This window comes from Chelonoidis abingdonii, chromosome 1, assembly GCF_003597395.2.
Source record: "Chelonoidis abingdonii isolate Lonesome George chromosome 1, CheloAbing_2.0, whole genome shotgun sequence".
NCBI lineage: Eukaryota > Metazoa > Chordata > Testudines > Testudinidae > Chelonoidis > Chelonoidis abingdonii.
The window spans coordinates 29,094,605-29,113,080 of NC_133769.1; positions in this window are offsets into that span (position 1 = coordinate 29,094,605).

Here is an 18,476-nt window from a genome sequence, read left to right on the forward strand (position 1 = left end):
TTCCATTAGGGCTGAGGATCAGAGCTGTCAACCATGGTCTTCAGCCCAGTGCTTCAGCTGATTTTTTAGATATGCTGGAGCGAGGCCATTGAGCACCTTGAAATTAAGGACGGAGACCTTGACTCTCATTCTGGGGAAAGGCAGTGTAGAGCATGGAGGACAGTCTTTGTATATAATTACCCTCATAACAAAATCAATTGAGTTAAAACACGGATAAATTTAGCCCTATAAGAACAAACCCACAACAGAAACCTGAAAGTCTCTTTGGAGCCATCCACACAGCAGATCAACACAATAATGCCATAATTGTGTAACAATAACTCCATTTGGTCTTGCCTGTTTAGATGGGACCAAATTATATTCATTACCACGTTATAGAATTATGTTGCAGCCTGTACATTCTGTAAAGACAACCTGTAGGCAGACATGCCAAACCTGTGGGGGAGGGGGAACACAACAGAAACTGGGCTTGTTTTTGGCTTAATTGGCTTGTGAGTTGCTTGTTGGCTAATTTTTAGCTTGTTGCTTGTTTGGCTTGTAGCTTATTTTTTTAAATTGGCTCCCAGCAAGCAGGGGTCACAGGAGGCAAGCAGGGGCAAGAGGGGGAGAGATTCTGGGGTGCGCAGTAGGCCCACCACAGTTCCAGACTGCATGCAGGGGGCAGGAATCTAGTCACACAGGGTATTGGGGTTCTTAGGGATTGGCTTATTTTGGCCTTGTTTTGACATGGGACTGGTTGATTTTTGGCTTACTATGAAAGTCGGGCATGTGAAAGTTGACAACTGTGCCTGGAGGGAAGAAGCAGATTTTGCCTCTTTACAAGCAACTTCCTCCCCTCCCCTGCAAGAAAACAGAAAAAGTACTAATCACCTGATGTAGAATCTGAATGTCCATTCACATCTTCTAAGAATTTATCACATTCTAACCTATAGCTTCTGACCCCTTCATAAACCTTCAGTTAGCTAAACAGTAGCTGAGACTGACAGACCTTTCCTATGGAAGAGTATTTATGCCCTCTTGTGGTTACATCACACATTAAGCCTATAAACAAAAACTACTGGAGATGCACTGCTGAGAACTCAGACCCTCTGGAACAGGGGTGGGCAATCTTTCAGAAGTGCTGTGCCAAGTCTTCATTTATTCACTGTAATTTAAGGCTTCACGTTCCAGTAATACATTTTAATGTTTTTAGAAGGTCTCTTTCTGTAAGTCTATAATACATAACTAAACTATTGTTGTATGTAAAGTAAATAAGGTTTTTAAAATGTTTTAGAAGCTTCATTTAAAACTAAATTAAAATGCAGAGCCCCCTGGACTGGTGGCCAGGACCCAGACTGTGTGAATGCCACTGAAAATCAGCTCGGGTGTGCAGAGGAGGACGATAAAAAAGAAACCGATGTTAGGAATCATTAAAAAGGGGATAGAGAATAAGACTGAGAATATATTAATGGCCTCTTATATAAATTCCATGGTAACGTCCCACAATCCTCTTGAACTATGTGTACAGATGTTGGTCTCTCTCTCCCAAAGATATTCTAGCACTAAAAATGGTGTAGAAAAGGCTACTAAATGATTAATGGTTGGAGAGGGTCCATATGAGGAAGATTAAAGAGGCTAGGTATCTTCAGCTTGGAAGGGGAAGACTATGGAAGGGAGATAATGATAGAGGTACTTAGTAAAAATCATGAGTGATGTGGGAGTGAAAGTAAAGAAAGCTTCAGTCGTGTGGATTGTTTTACTTATCAATCTACAAGGAACTAGGGATACACCAAATGAATTAATAAGGCAAACAGGTTTTGGTAAAAACAATAACCAGGACGTTTTCCTTCACGCGACAGCATACAGTTAACTGTTGGAACTCCTTACTGAGAGGATGTTGCAAGGCTAGGCACTAAAACAGTGTCCAGGTTGCTAGCCGTTTAAATATGAGAAGAGGAGTAAAATAGAAGTCTGATCTGGGAAGTATCTTACAATGATTCCACTAGGCTCTTATGTAATGTGCGGTTTGACGCTAGGTACTTAGTTCTAGCTGGGTCGCGCGCTTTCCTCTCTTCTGGGATGGTTCAGGGCGCATTGCTTGCCTCTAGAATGCCAGTTCGTATTCACTCCTAGTGTCCTTGGAGGAGGGGAGTGGGAGAGGGAGGACCTGGGCCCGCCCTCTATCTCAAGTTGTCCCAACTGCCAGGGGCCCTGGGGTCTGGATTGGGTGAAGCCATATAATGACATAGCCGGTCGTGTCCCTGGTTCTCTGTCATCTATCAGGGATCGGATGGCTTGTGAGGGCTACTTCGCGATGCTCACGTCCTATAGAGAGTCATTGATCATTGCTGTTTTAGCCTTCCTCACACTGGGGTGCGCACTTTGAGCATTCGTAAGGTGTTTGGGTTAGGCAGGACTCCAACTTCCGCGGCGACTCCTCCAAACTACTAGATTGTGATCTTTCTGTGGAAGAACAGCATGCCATTTCAAGTCTCTAGTGCTTGCCTTGCGCTTCTTACTATGCTACAACTGTGTCATACAGCGATGCACGCTCTCCGATTTCATGACTCTGAGACTATGCAACATACGTGACAACTTCAGCCTCTTTAAGGTTCTGTGAGCATCATTTTCAGCCAGTAGCACACACTAGCGTCTAGCACCTGCGTGGGAATCTCCCTGCTGGGTACACTGTCATTGCACTCTTCTTCTAGCACTCTGCACTCTGCACTCGCACTGTCTGCACAATCAACTCTGCCTTCAACTGACCCCACCGTTGACTGAAGCAGGGGTTTATATCCATGACTGGAGTCAGGTTGCTTAACTGAATCAGGTGCTCTAATTGGAGTCGAGGTTTGCTCTAACTGGCAGTCAGTCTCTACTGGAGTCCAGGTGCTCTAATTGGCCACAGCTTTCTAGTTAATCTAAAGCAACCTTCCTCCCTTGGCAGGAATAAGGCCCCCTGCTAACAACTCTTATGCTGCCTCTGGCCATGCTGTATCACAGTAAGAATAGTGTTCTTCGCCCTGAAGTGCAGACCAAATGCCAACCTGCCATCCTGAGTTTCCCCCTGTGCTTGAGAAAGATACCGGATTCCCTTCACTCCCCCGGATATGAGTCACACATGCCCTGGTTGCCAAAGAGGCTAATGGAATTTTGGGCTGTAAAAGTAGGGGGCATGCAGACAGATTTGAGGGACATGATAATTCCGCCTTATAGACATTGATAAGCCTCATCTGGAGTATATTATCCAGTTTTGGGTCGCCCACTACAAGAAGTTTGGAGAAATTGGAAAGAGTCCAGTGAGGGCACAAAATGATAGGCTGAAGCACATGGATCATGAGGAGAGGCTGAGGATGGATTTTTAGTCTGCAGAAGAGAAGAATGAGGGGATTTGAATAGCTGCTTCAACTACCTGAAAGGGGGCTCCAGAGAGGATGGATCTAGACTGTTTTGAAGTGGTACCGATGAACAGACCAAGGAGTAATGGTCTCAAGTTGCAGTGGGGGAGGTTGGTTGGATTTAGGAAAACTTTTTCACTAGGGAGGGGTGGGGAAGCCTGGAATGGGTTATCTAGGGCGGTGAGGAATCTCCTTCCTTAGAGTTTTTAAGGTCAGCTTGAAAGCCTGGCTGGGATGATTTAGTTGGAGATTGGTCCTGCTTTGAGCAGGGGTTGGATAGATGACCTCCTGAGATACCTTTCACCCTGATATTTTATGATTCATGATTCACTTTGTGCCCTAATATTCTTGTTTAATGTTGTTCTGCAAAACAGGCATTTTTCTCCCTCATGCAGGAGGGAGAATGCTGGATCAGGCAACATTCTGATTTGGTTTGGTTTGGGTTTTTTGGTTTGTGTCTGTTCTCTGCTTCAGCTGGGCTGAGGAGACAGAAGCAAAGTTGGCCATGAAAAAGGGAACGGTGGCAGAAACAAAGAATAAAGGCTGAAGATATAATTGGTCAAACTGGTTGTTAAGTGTAGGGAAAATTTTCTAAGTGGGCAAATAGTGAGGAAAAGGAGGCAGGACTTATGGAGAATTTATAACAAGGAAGTGGAAGTTTAAGGTCTGTACCTGTAGTCTCTTAGAGTATGGCGTAAACTTACATTTTACAGCGCTGGAGTTTAGCAGCTGTCTCTAAGCGTGTAGGGAAAGCGCTGCAGTGTGGGCACACGGACAGCTACAGCGCTGCAATGTGGCCACTTTGCAGCATTGCAGTGCTGTTGGGAAGTGATGCATTGTGGGCAGCTATCTCAGCGTTCAAGGGGCTGCAACGTGCTTTTCAAAACAGGAGTGGGGGGCAGTGTGACAGGGAGCGTGGGGAGAAGAGAGAGTGGATTTTGGAGCTGACACGTCTTAGCCCCTGCTTGGCAAGTTCTAAATACTGGAAGATACACAGCACCTACCCTTCAATCATTTTAAAAAGTTTGACCTTCCCCCACCCTCTCTATCCACGAAATAAATTATGCACTCCAAATAAGCCTTTCAGACCACAATAACAGCTGCTCAACATGGACTCCCCCCTCCCTCTCTCCTCAAGCAACAGCTGTAACATTCAAAACATTCCCTGCTCGCTCTCCTCGCTGGAGCAAAAAGAGGCAGCTGTGTTTGTTTTTTAGAATAAGTAGCTGCGAGGAGCTCGTCGTTCAGGCCATTCTTACTGGTTTGTTGTTGGAAGGAATCCTGGGATACCTCTTACCCTGGAGACCATAAGCACTTTTGTGGCCACTTACGAGCATCCTGCATCACAGCGTGCAATGTTACACCCAAGCAGACAAGGTGTAATGCCACGCTGCAGCCGAGTTGCAGCGCGTGGGCTGTGCTTGCAAATGTGGACAAGATAAGTTGCAGCGGCTGTAACCCCATCACCAGTGCTGCAACTCTCCATATAGGCCATACCTCACTCTCACAGCTCTGACTCTTCTCTGTACTTTAGTGGCAGAAGATCTCAGATCAGTTCTGGACAAGCAAACATGTATTAGGAGATGTTGCCATGTACATCCTCCACATGCAGATAACAGATTACTTTCAAAATTAGAAGTGTGATTATTTTTCAGAGATTATTGCCAGACACATAGGAAAAACTTGAAGGGAGGAGTTAACAAAACGTCATAATTCATTTTACAAAAGGCAAATAGGAATCCTACTTCTCAGTGGTGGCGTTAGTCACCTGCAAGCTATGCAACTGCAGGGAGCCCAAAGCCGCGAAAGGGCCCCTGAAGCCAGCTAGGTGTCACTGCTTCGCATGCCTGGTTAGTGCTAACCCAGGGCTCAAAATGTCATCGTCTCACAGTATGACCTGCAATACATTGTATATGCACAAGCAGGACTGGACGCTAGAGTTTGAGCAGCCCTAGGCGGAATACAGCAAATTTCGCTGCCCGCACGCTGGTCCTGCGGCTCAGGTGGAGCTGCCGCAGTGGCTGCCTGTGGAGGGTCAGTGCTCCGCGCCCTACGTGGAGTGCCGCAGCGTGCCTGCAAGGAGGTCCACCAGGCCGCGCGAGCAGCCGACCATACGCAGGCCGACTGCAGCAGCTCCACCCGACCGCGACCAGGGACACACCAGCAGGCACCACTGCGGCACTCACGGGAGCTGCCTGCCGCCCCCTCCCGGCGGCAACCAGCTGAACCCAGGGGACCCCTGGGCTGCTGGCTGGCCGCGGCGGCGCCCTGCCAGGGGACCCCTGGTTGCCGGCCTGCACACGCGGCACCTGACCCAGGGGGCCCCTTGGCTGCCGGCTCCCGCGGCGGCGCCCTGACCCAGGGGGCACCCTGGGCTGCGGCTGCCGCGGCAGCTCCCTGACCCAGGGGGCATCCTGGGCTGCCAGCTGCCGGGAACGTCAGACTCCCCTCTGTCCCAGAGCAGCGGCCTGCTCAACCATTTAAAAAAAAATTGGGGGGCGCTTTTTGGCACCTCCCAAGTCTCGGCGCCCAGGCAAACCGCCTAAGTCTGCCCAAATGGTTGCACCGGCCCGGTACTGCCAGTTCTCTAGTAAGGGCCGAGAATTGAGCTCTGGCAAGGGGGCCCAGACAAACCTGCACGCGTTGCCTAAATAAGATATTCTTTACTAAGATAACAAATTATTTACACATGCAGGAGGAGCAGGCAATTGGTGCAAGCCCGGGATGCAGCACTGCATGTCAGTCGTGGCCTTTCTGAGGGAACCTCTGGCAGCAGTACTCCCGTCAGGAAAACAGACTAATGGGGCTCTTATCTGATCTGCAGCTTGCCTGCTTTGCAGAAACTCTGGACATTGCTGTTGTTCTATAAAATCCCTTGCGACAGAGAAAGAAAGCTAAAAAAAGATGCCTGTGTAGCGGGAAACCCTGGATCGTACAGTAATTCTAAAATATGGTCAGCAAAAAAAACATTAATGATGGTGCATTTTCCATCTGCACATGGAAGCAAGACAGATCATGGATTAGGGAAGTGTCGTTTTTTCTTCTATTATTGAATTTATGAGTCTGCCCTAAGAATCAACTTCATGCATCTGGGTATCTCAAATACCAGATCTCAACCACTATTGGCACAGGACTTCAGGGTAAGAACAACAAAAGAATGAAGGGCTGAAAATGTTGATTTTAAAGAATCTTAAACTATCTGAATTATGCCCTTGTAGCTAAGTGGACAGTTAGTATGTATGGTATAAGTGTATAGGATAAGGGAGAGGAATTTGTTTAAGTGGGTCACCTTGAAGTTTTTGGCGATGAAATGAAGTGAAGGAAAATTTCCTGCAGAGAGGTCTATTAGAATATGGGACTAGGCTTTCAAAGCAAGTGATAGAAGCCCCTTGCTCGAGTCATTTAACTAGACTAAGACTTTATATTCCAGCCCATACATTTCAGGACAACGACACCTGCACTTGGCAGTGGCGGGCAGAATGGCAGATGCAAAGGGCCAAATGAGATCTTCCAATCTTATTTTTATACATTCTGCTTAAACTCATTAAACATAGTTGGCCATTTAGGCTTTTAAATATTCCAAGGCAAGGGTAGGCAACCTACTGGCAAAGCATCCGAAAGCGGACAAGACCCAGCAGAACAGTACCGGCAATTTGCCACATTACATAAAGAGCCTGGGATCATTAAGAACTACAACAGTCAGACTCTATTTTACCTCTCATATAAAAGGCAGCACCTGGAGATCACAACATTCCCCCAGAGATTACATTGAGGATCAGTATTGAGTCAGAAAGAAGAGTACCACCTCCGTAAATACCAGTAGCACCCTTGGGTTTTCCCATCAAAGTATTGATCAAGTCTAACTCTGCTTAGTTTGTAAGATCACAGGCAGAGGTGGTCTGGCTGGCGATTGCAGTTTAATAGAAGCTTGTTTAAAATATGCTTGTTTTTTAGAATTGATCTCTATTTAGCTCTTGAAATCAGTACTTCAACTACTCTATTGTTTGGTCCTAAGAAACTTTAGATGTGTCCCTCTGTTTCTAAAATGCACTATGGGTAGCATATGCTGTATCTGTTCATTTGGTCCTGCATAATACCTTTTCGTTTGCAACTTCATACAAAGTAGATATTAATTATTTGTATTACAGTAGTTCATAAAAGCACCATCCAAGCCTGTTATTCCCTAGAATGAAGTGCTCTGCACACACAATAAGACAGCTTGAGGAGCTTAAAGGCTTATATAACTTTTATTTGACTCACAGATACAGCTTTCAGGCCTCAAATATACTCTCATAATGTACTAGCTTTTTGGGCTAGGAAAGCCTGAAAGTAGCTGCATTTTAATGTATTTAGAATCATAGTGTTTAAGACCAGAAGCAGCCACCAGGTTATGTAGTCTGACCTCCTGCATATCCCAAGCCACCAAGATCTCCAAGCACCTTTATACTATCCAGGTGGTTGGAAAAAAAATTTAGCATCCACTTTATGCATTGGGCGGATATTGCTATGAACATTCCCTGCGTTTCAATCAAATCTGTTGGCAGTTTATTTATAATTTCATTATACAGCTGAGTTGAATTCATTAGTTTGTCTTTTCTGAGATCATAGATATCCCCACAATTGACTAAGGATGGATTAGTGGCATCAATATGAAGTCATGTTGTTTATGGTTTTGTTCTGCTATGAGTAATATTATTGACTTTGGCATAGTAGTCTCTGTTTTGCATGATTTCAAAACAGTATGTGACACAGAGGTATAAAATAAACCAAGATATCCCAGAGCAAACAGGACTATTACTACCATATGAAAAAATTCTTAACACATTATTGGACTTAAAAAAGAAGAACATTTTAGGGCTCAAGACCAATTATCTTGAAACAATATCTAAATACTGAATGTTATGTCAACAACAACAAAAAACCAACCCCATCAACCTGAGGGTATAAATAGCATGTGTATTTCAGACAGTCTTGAAATGGTGTTGGCAACAGAGGCCGGAATATGCTAAACCTAATATTTTAAAACACACAATGATATTTTTAAAACACTTCAATTTGTGACAGAAGTGTAGAAAAGTATCCTGAATCTGAAATGACATATACCTGATTTAAAAAGCTGGAAGGTTTTTGAGGACGATCAAGTTGTATGTAACTCTGCCAGGTGGAGCCAGTGGCAAGCAGGACCGGGTTCAATAGCCAGGGGTTCTTTTTCAATTATATAAAGCAGAAGTGGCTCAAGCCCCCACCAGTAACCTGGGAAAATTACTCACCACCCCAAGGTGCCTCTGAGAGGCAATACTTCTACTCTTGCAAGCACAGAGTCTGAGTATAGAAAAGAAACTTTTAATGTGAAAGGAGGGAAGTCAGTTAATTAGGGAAAATGCCGCAAGCAGAATTCATAAACCTAAAACTGTGAGCAGAACGCCCACCCCAAGAGTACATAGGGCAGTCTTCTGCCTCATGTTCTTGAGTTCTACAGCCAAAAGCTACTGTACTGTTCCCCTCTCTGCTCCCTCACCATACCCCACTCACAGTGGTTGTCCTTGGTCAGTGATGACTCAGAGGTGCATCTGTGTGAGTTCACCTCTCACACGAGGAAGAAGGCATCTAGCTTGCTTTGCCATCTGAGCACTTGCTCTGGGTAGCCACCTTGCCAGCCAACTGCTTGCCACTTTGGCTGGCTGCCCATCAGTTACCTTCTGTTGCCACCTTTGTTAGGACATACATATTCAGGCCTGTCTGCAAAGGCCTATACTTTAAGAATTTAGGTGTATTCTTATCACTTAGTTAGTTATAGAGGTATAAAAGAAAGAATCAAAGATCACTGTCTGTGGAATGGCCTTCTCTTACTGTCAAGCATCAGAGGGGTAGCCGTGTTAGTCTGGATCTGTAGAAGCAGCAGAGAATCCTGTGGCACCTTATAGACTAAAAGACGTTTTGGAGCATGAGCTTTCGTGGGTGAATACCCACTTTGTCAGATGCATCTGACGCAGTGGTATTCCACCCACGAAAGCTCATGGCTCTGTTATGTCTTAAGTGCCACAGGATTCTCTTGCTGCCTTCTACTTCTCTTACTGCTGACAGCTAAGGCCTTCAGCTAACATGTAGTTAGGCAGCCATTAAACTGCGGAAGTGTATGGCTCACATCCTCACATTCCAACTATCACATTGAAATAAAGTGCTATTGGGCTATTGGAATCCATTCCTGTCTGATATTTCACTATCACCCGAGAAAAGGAAGAGCCTAGAAGATGTAAAGAGGAAACTTTATGGACGCCATCCTGTCTGGCAAGAACCCACTTATCAATAGAACACAGCTGAGAACCTTATGTCATGTATAGATGTAGTTGTGAAATCCGTTCCACTGTCTGTATTTGTTTTGTTGTTTAGTTCGCACTGGGTCTCTGTCTGGTTCTGTAATGGTTTCTCGTCTGCTGTTTAATTAATTGTCTGGGGTGGAAACCAATTAGTGTGGGGTATAATTTTCCGGTTCATAACCATGTTACATGTTAAGGATTGCGTTAGTTAAATTTCAGATAACGATGAATTGGTTAAGGAATAGCTAGCAAAACTCAGGTTTTCTATATAGTCTGCAGTCAATCAGAAAGCTGGGGTGGGAAATGGGAACAGGGACTGGGGTGGGGAATTAAAATCATGTCTTGCTAAGCGGGAAAATGGGAACAGGGAACAAGACAACAGGCAAGGCTGTTCTATTGGGTCAGAGTGGAAGGGGAACTAAAGTTCACCCCAATAACATCGAATTTGTTTGTGCCTTTGACTTGGGTATGGTTGCTCTCTGCTTAGTGTGAGAAGGACCAGGGAAGTGAGAGGTAAGGAATAAGCCCCCTAACAACCTGCTCTAGTTAGGTCAGCATCTTAATGATTTTCAGCTGGGCAGCAACACTGCCTCACCACAAGTGATTTCAGCTCTTACTGAGTACCTGACATAACAAAAGGCTCATACTGAAGCCTATTTAGCTCTACCTTTGAACAGTAGGGAGGAACTGGTTAAACCAGACTGTGTCCACACCACTTGACTGGGACACCTATCCCCACCCCTCTTACTTTCTCAGGGCTCTGACATTCATGCCCCTGGCTTAACGAGTACCTTTCATCTGAGGGTGACCCCTTCATTTGGGACAGGTTAAGTGCAGTTCTGCTCCTCTTTATTCATACAATAAAGACAACTCCCCTTTATTCATACAATAAAGACAACTTCATTGATGACAGAATTTCACTACCCCTGTGTTCAGTACTAAAGTGATTTGTAACTCAACACCAGCTAAAGTTGATCACTTTGAGCAACACAGCTCTATCTGCTGGATATCTTGGCAGAGTAGATGTGTTCATGTAAATACAGTTTGCTCCTCAAGTCTCTCCCCCTCCCAGCTAGCTGTCAGGGGAGAACTCATTCAGACCTTGCTTTTATATACATACATACATACATACAGATAAACATACACGCACACGATAGTGGATGTTGGCTGTATATTGGACTTTAGTAACTAATATTCACAATGAATAATATGACCAGCTCTACGACTAAATTTATCCGTGTAACAATAACCACTGGAAACAGTGGATACTGACTTCTGCCATGTAACAGTTATAACCTCTTAGAATTCTAACCAATGTGATGAGGCCAAATCAAGAAACAAAGACCAATCTCTGAAACAGCACAAATATCTTACTGAAGAGTTTAAAATACTGGGAAATTAGGTTTCACGTACTTGGGTTGAAGAGCTGTCTAGAAATGCAGATGATCAATGAATGTATAGTTTGTCTACAGAACAGGATGCACCAAGTATTCTTAAAGAATCTGATGAAGTGTTTAAAAGAATGGGATGCACTGAAGATAGTATAACATATAGATCCAGTGTGCAAAAATTAAAGTCCCAATAGTACTAACAAATAAATCAAAAGCTGAACTAGAAAGAACAAATTAGGTGTTTTTTGTGGAGGAGGGATAGCTCAGTGGTTTGAGCATTGGCCTGCTAAACCCAGGGCTGTGAGTTCAATCCTTAGAGGCAGGGGAGGGAAATCTGTCAGGGACAGTACTTGATACCTACTAGTGAGGGCAGGGGATTGGACTCAATGACCTTCCAAGGTCCCTTCCAGCTCTGTGAGATAGGAATATCTCCATATGTTATTTGTTCTTTTTATTATTGAGAAAATTCAGATATCCAAGTGGGTTCAAGATATAATCTCCAGGGGAAAAAAACAACCAAGAATAAAAAACTCCCTCTAAATTGTGTAGACCTAAGAGATTTGAATACAGCTATAAAGCACAAGTTCTACCACATGACAACAGTTCAGGAGATCCTGTCTAGACTTCAAAATGAAAGAGTATTTTCAGTTTTGGATACAAACCAAGGGTTTTGAGAAGTGCAACTTGATACAGAAAACACAAACTGTACTTTTGGCAGATATAGGCTAATGACTTCCCTTCAGGATTGCTTCAGCCCCTGATGTGTGTAACAGTAGACAGGGAAGTAAATGGATATTGACCCTTGCCATGTGACTGGGTAAAACCTTTTTAAATGTGACCCACATCATGTGATCAGCACCAGGAAATAGAAATCAGTTATTTACCAGCACTCCTGTGGGTCACACTCCTTTTCCATGTTGTGGGAAGAAAATGAAACCTTTGACAAAATGGAGCAAACAAAGCTACTTAAACTCGTTAGTTTAGGAAAGGAACCTGGCAGGAAACTGAAGCAAGCAAGCAATATTGCAGAGAGAAAAATCTTCCACCCTGCTGTCTGCCAGGCAGGCCCAGAGCCTCTAATTCTTGGGTAAAATAATAAGTACAATGTTCCTGGAAGTTTTTTTGTGCAGAAATGACTCCAGCATAACAAATCTTTGTGTATGAGAATCTTCTTAATTTCTAAATTTTTTGAAAATGTTTGCACTCCCTCAGGCCCCAGCAGGTAGCTTGAGCCACAACAGGACAAAGCAGGCCTGGATAAAATGGGCTTTTCACTCTACAAGGCCTTCCAGATAGGGGCATCTCCTTGATGCAGCAAGGAGAGAAGGGAAAGGGTCAGTGTTGCACAGGACCTTCTTATGCTCTCTCTCAGTTATTCTTACTGGGCTCTTCAGCCACTCAGGGAGCCTAATTAGGCCTGTCAATCCTGATAGGTCTGAGTTTCCCTCTCCAGTCAACCCTTTTTTCTCCACTTCCTCCTTTCTTCTCATGGCCCAACTCTGCCCTTCAGATTCACTTCTCCAACCTTTATACTCTCATCCCTCTCCCCCGCCCCTTCTTCCCAGGGAATTCCCTGCTGAGACGTTCCTATCTGGTGTTGTCTGGACCAGTGATCTGCTAGGTCACGCCAATACTTGACTCTAGGAGCCAGCCTTACCCTGCTTTGCTGTGAGAACCCCCACTCCTGGACTGTTCACGCACAGCCTCTGGCATGTAAGCTGTTCCCAACTACTTGCAAGCAAATGACANAGAGAAGGGAAAGGGTCAGTGTTGCACAGGACCTTCTTATGCTCTCTCTCAGTTATTCTTACTGGGCTCTTCAGCCACTCAGGGAGCCTAATTAGGCCTGTCAATCCTGATAGGTCTGAGTTTCCCTCTCCAGTCAACCCTTTTTTCTCCACTTCCTCCTTTCTTCTCATGGCCCAACTCTGCCCTTCAGATTCACTTCTCCAACCTTTATACTCTCATCCCTCTCCCCCGCCCCTTCTTCCCAGGGAATTCCCTGCTGAGACGTTCCTATCTGGTGTTGTCTGGACCAGTGATCTGCTAGGTCACGCCAATACTTGACTCTAGGAGCCAGCCTTACCCTGCTTTGCTGTGAGAACCCCCACTCCTGGACTGTTCACGCACAGCCTCTGGCATGTAAGCTGTTCCCAACTACTTGCAAGCAAATGACACTAGCCAATATCTCTGGTCCCAGACACAACCCTGGGAACCTCTGTCCTGCAGTGTCCAGTTATGCCCGCTGGACATTTCAAACTTATATAAGTTCATCAATTTAACTAAGAAATTGATATGCAACAGGCTTGTTATCCCAAGGGGAGTCTCTGACACACTTCAAACCAAACACACTGCTTCAGGTAGAACAAACAAATATATTTATTAACTATAAAGATAGATTTTAAGTGATTATAAGTCAAAGCATAACAAGTCAAATTTGGTCAAATGAAATTAAAGCAAAATGTATTCTAAGCTGATCTTAACACTTTCAATGTCCTTGCAACTTAGATGCTTCTCACCACAGGCTGGCTGGTTACTTTTCAGCCAGGCTCTCCCCTTTGATCAGTGCTTCAGTCGCGTGGTGGTAGTGGGTGTCTCTAGATGTAGGTGGAAGAGAGAGTGCATGGTGAAATGTCTCTCCCTTTTAACATGTCCTTTCTTTCCTCTTGGCTTTGCCCTTCAGAATCAGATGAGCATTACCTCATCACAGTCCCAAACTGCCCAAAGGAAGGGGGTGACTCCCTTGAGTGTCTAACAGATTCTTTGTTGCTGCCTAGGCCAGTGTCCATTGTTCCTGTGAGGCTGGGCTGGGTTTGTCCCATCCAGGCCCTGATGAGGTGTGAACTGCCTCTCTGTTCTTGAAGAGTTTTTGCATAGGTTTGCTTTAAGCCATGAGGATACATTTTCAGCCTCATAACTATATACATGAAATTATAACCTATAACATCACTATAACATTATTGTAAGTTACTATAACATCACTATAACAACCATTCTCAGTGCATTATGAGCCTTCCGAAGACACCCAACATGACAAACTTTGCATTAGATGCTACACAATCATTTTATAAAGATGAACATGGGGATGTAAAGTGTTCCTCTGAGATAGAGCCCCCCCCCACCCCATTCTGTGACACTGGAGAACGTTGGAGTCCTCCAGAAAGAGCTAATAGTAGCAAACAGGCAGGACACTTCCCAGGCTAAAGAAGCAAAGAATCCTGTGGCATCTTATAGACTAACAGACGTTTTGGAGCATGAGCTTTCATGGGTGAATATCCACTTCGTGGGATGCATCTGATGAAGTGGGTATTCACCCACGAAAGCTCATGCTCCAAAACGTCCATTAGACTATAAGATGCCACAGTATTCTTTGCTGCTTTTACAGATCCAGACTAACACGGCTACTCCTCTGATACTTGACACCATCCCAGGCTAATGAAGCTGTCTTGTCTGCCTGATCCCTTCCTATTCCATGACTGCAGTCCATAAAGATGAAAATTCTGAAATAATTCTAGCCATGAAAATCTCCAATGAGTTAAAACTGCTCCAGTCATGAGGCTCAAACTGCCTCTGAGTGGGATGGTTGGGGTTCCAAAAACTCCTCACCAGTGAGAACCTGGAGGCCACATAGCATAAGCCAGGGTTTCTCAAAATAGGGGTTTGTTTACCTGCTCCGTCCGCAGGTTCGGCTGATCGCAGCTCCCAGTGGCCATGGATCACTGCTCTGGGCCAATGGGGGCTGTTGGAAGCAGCAGCCAGTATGTCCCTCGGCCTGTGCCGCTTCCAGCAGCTCTCATTGGCCTGGAGCAGCAATCCATGGCCACTGGGAGCCGCGATCAGCTGGACCTTGGACGGGGCAGGTAAACAAACTGGCTCGGCCTGCCAGGCGCTTTCCCAACACAAGCGGTGACCCCAGTTTGAGAAACCCAGTTTGAGTAAGCTATGAGGTAGAGATTTGGTACATGTGATTTTTAGAGTAAGTAGCAAATAAACATCTTTAATGCAATGCTGTCCAACTTCTCAGAATAAAACTTCCTGTAAGCATCCCAGCGTGCAAACCATTTCATTAGCTATTTATCATACTTCACAAACAAAGCATTTGTTCCAGTAAAAAGATAGTAGGGAATAGAAAACAGGGCTTGGAAGGGAAGTCTTGCTACTGGTTCCTCTGTAGTTACTGGTTCTGCCATTGACTTCCAGTGCAATTGAGAGCAAATGTCTGCAACTTAGTTTCCTCTCTGTACAATGGGGATAGTGATACTTTCTGTAAAGTGCTTTGAGATCCCTGGATGAAGAAGTGCTGTGATAAGCATTAGCTCTCATGTGCCCATTACCACAGAATCTAGGTGCCACACATAATTAAAACACAATTGGCCAGATTGTCAGCCCTTCTATAGCACTCCAGCAGTGCCGAGGGGCCATGGAACCAGTTTTGATTGACCTCCAAAGGATTTCCCCAGGTGACACAGAGCTGGAATAGCAATTATTCATCACCATCTTCTGGCCCCAGCAGCATTCCTGGGGAACAGTGGCTATAGCTAAAACATATCCATGCTCTGGCCATCCTTCTGCTACTGGAACAGCCCCTTGGGGTCACAAGCAGCCAGGCGTAATATAGAGGAGCCCTAAGACTGCTCTGGCTTGACTAGCTCTGCAAAACTGGCATAAAGCCACCTTTGTCCTCTCTCCTCAGTCCTGCACTGAACACAGGTCAGCTGGATCTCAGAATCTGGGCCATAATTTCTGTATGAAAATGCCATACTTTCCACATTCTCCTTTGTTACTTTTAAGATTCTCATTTAAATGTGAGGCTCAGACACTTGTGATGGAGATTTCTGCAGGCAAAGATTGCTCCTCTCAGTCAATGCCTCTAGGACGAAAATGTAATAATCTCTATGTCACATGCATGGGTCTGCCCAAAGTTCTTTCCTACTGGCACTGAAAGTGCCGTATTCTTTCACGCTTACAGAACCCTGACATTCCTCTCTCAGAGGAACTTTGCATACTTGGCACACATTCAGTGGCTGTCAGCTTTGGCAGATGCAAGGAAAACATTTTGTAACACTGGAAAAATCTCCAGGATTCCAACCACATATGACCGGTCAACAACATGCTCCTCCAGTAGCATCTATAAATTGATAGACATACAGATGAGTAAACAAAATCCCAGAGAATTAGAGGAAAAAGGAAGGGGAGGAGGCAAGGAAGAAGGAAAGAGCAAGGGCCAAGAGTACCACCTTCTCTCACTGTTCGTTCATCCCATTGCAGAAGTGCTAAGCCCAGACATTCACAGAAGTCAAGAGCCAACCTTTTCCCCCTCAAACCCCCATCATGAGATTTTAAAAATAAAAGTTTCAGGTTCCTTTTATTTGCTTTCTGGTTGTTGAGCCTTTGGGGTTCACATTTTAAAGCTTTTCTTTGCAGCCACAAGGACTAGAAAACAAAAAATGCACTTTTCTCTTTTAATGAAAGTGGATACCTTCACATAATCCCATGACACCAGGAGCTGGGGCTTTGAGAAGACCACCACATATCATGAAAGATATGATCAAGAGTTGGCAACACTGCAGTGATTGCCTATGGAAGCTCAACCCTGCAATGACTGATCCCCCAGAGATAATGGAAAAGATCCCAGATGAGGTGGAGGAGCACGCAGAGGGTGGCATGCACCCTTGTGCAGAGCGCCAGCACAACACCTACACCAGTGATGTGTAGTATTACTTGAGACTTAGGCCTGGTCTACACTTGAAATTCAGGTCGACATAACTATGGTGTTTAGGGTGTGAAAAATCCACAGCCCTGAGCTCTGTAGCTATGCTGACCTAGCTCCTGATGTAGGTGCAGCCAGGTCGAAGAAGAATGATTCAGTCAGCCTAGCTACCGTTGCTCAGGGAGGTGGTGTTTCTACAGTGGCAGAAAACTCCTTCTGGTCACTATAGGCTGCATCTTCTCTACAGGTTTACATTTGTGTAACTACGGCACCAGAGCTATGCTGCTGTAGTGCAGATATAGCCTTATACGCAATGCTAAAGGTCTTGTGCAGACACTTTGCACAGGTATGAAATCCATTCAAGGTGAATTCAGAACAGCCAACCACTGCAGCGAGGCTGGGAAAGTAGAACCAAACACAGGCACTGGCCTCAGGCTGGCAGTACAAAGGATTTTCCAGGGAACTCTGCAGAGCAAGGGTTCAGATAGACAGTGGTCTCCACAACTGCCCTGTGGCACTGCAAAGTCATTAGTGACTTGTTTCTGCAAGAGTTGTTTCATTGTACAGAAGGTCAAATTCTATCCTGTTGGAACTGGTGCAAGGGCACATTGATTTTTACTTTCAGTTCTTCCAAAAGGTGGCTGTTGATGGCTGCGAGCTTTGCACGCAATGGGCAGTGGCGTGTTTTTTACATTCTGGTGTTTATTTAAAAAGTGATGAATGCATATGTTTAAGGCAGCATACAAGACATGGCCTGCAAGCAAATTCCACTTCTTCTGGGACATGACACAGCCTGTTTGCCTTATAAGACTTCGGAAAGGGAGTGCAAAGGGTAAGCAACTCAGCGAGCCTGCCCTAATGCTAGTAAATAAATAAGCAAGCAGCCAGGGCAGTTGTTTTTCATTATCAGAGGACACGGAGCAATCCCTGGGTGAAGACTGGGCAGAAAATTATATTGCTGGCCTCTGTTTAGAGTGTAAGCTTTTTTAGGGTAGGGGTCTTGTCTTCATACTTGCCTGTAAGACACCTTGATGTTGGTGATGCTTTATTCTAATACAAAAGAATGAAGGGACCTGGTGGGCAAGGGTATCTGAGAACAGAGATGGGTCAAAACTGGGAGATATTTAAGTCTCATCCAAAAAATTTAAAGAATGAACTGAACAGCAGCAAACCCAATTTCTGTAGCCACCATGAGTGGCTGGGTGACTTCAATCAAGGTGCTTGGGGACCCCACCCCCCAATAGATTCAAATACTAATGGGTAAAGCTGTGAGTCTGTCACAGAGGTCATGGATTCTGTGACTTTCCGTGACCTCCATGACTTCTGCAGCGGCTGGGGCAGGCAACCCCGGAGCCAACAGCAGCAGTTTGGGTGTGCGGGAGAGGGCTCAGGACGAGGGGCAGAGAACTGGGGAGCATGGAGGGCACTTACCTCAAGGTGGGGGGCTCCATAGCTCCCACTGGCGTGGCCCCCCTGCAGCTCCCATTGGCCACCTAGGAGCTACAGCAGCCAGTCCTTGTGGTGGGAGCAGCAGAGCCCCTGACTGTCTCCGCTGCCTAGGAGCTGCAAGGATGTGGAGCCGGGTAGGAAGCCCTGCCAACACCTCCCCCAGCACCAGCAGGGGTCCTGGGCTGCATGGCCTGGCCTCTTCCTGTACCAGCAGGGGTCCCGGGCCACCTCC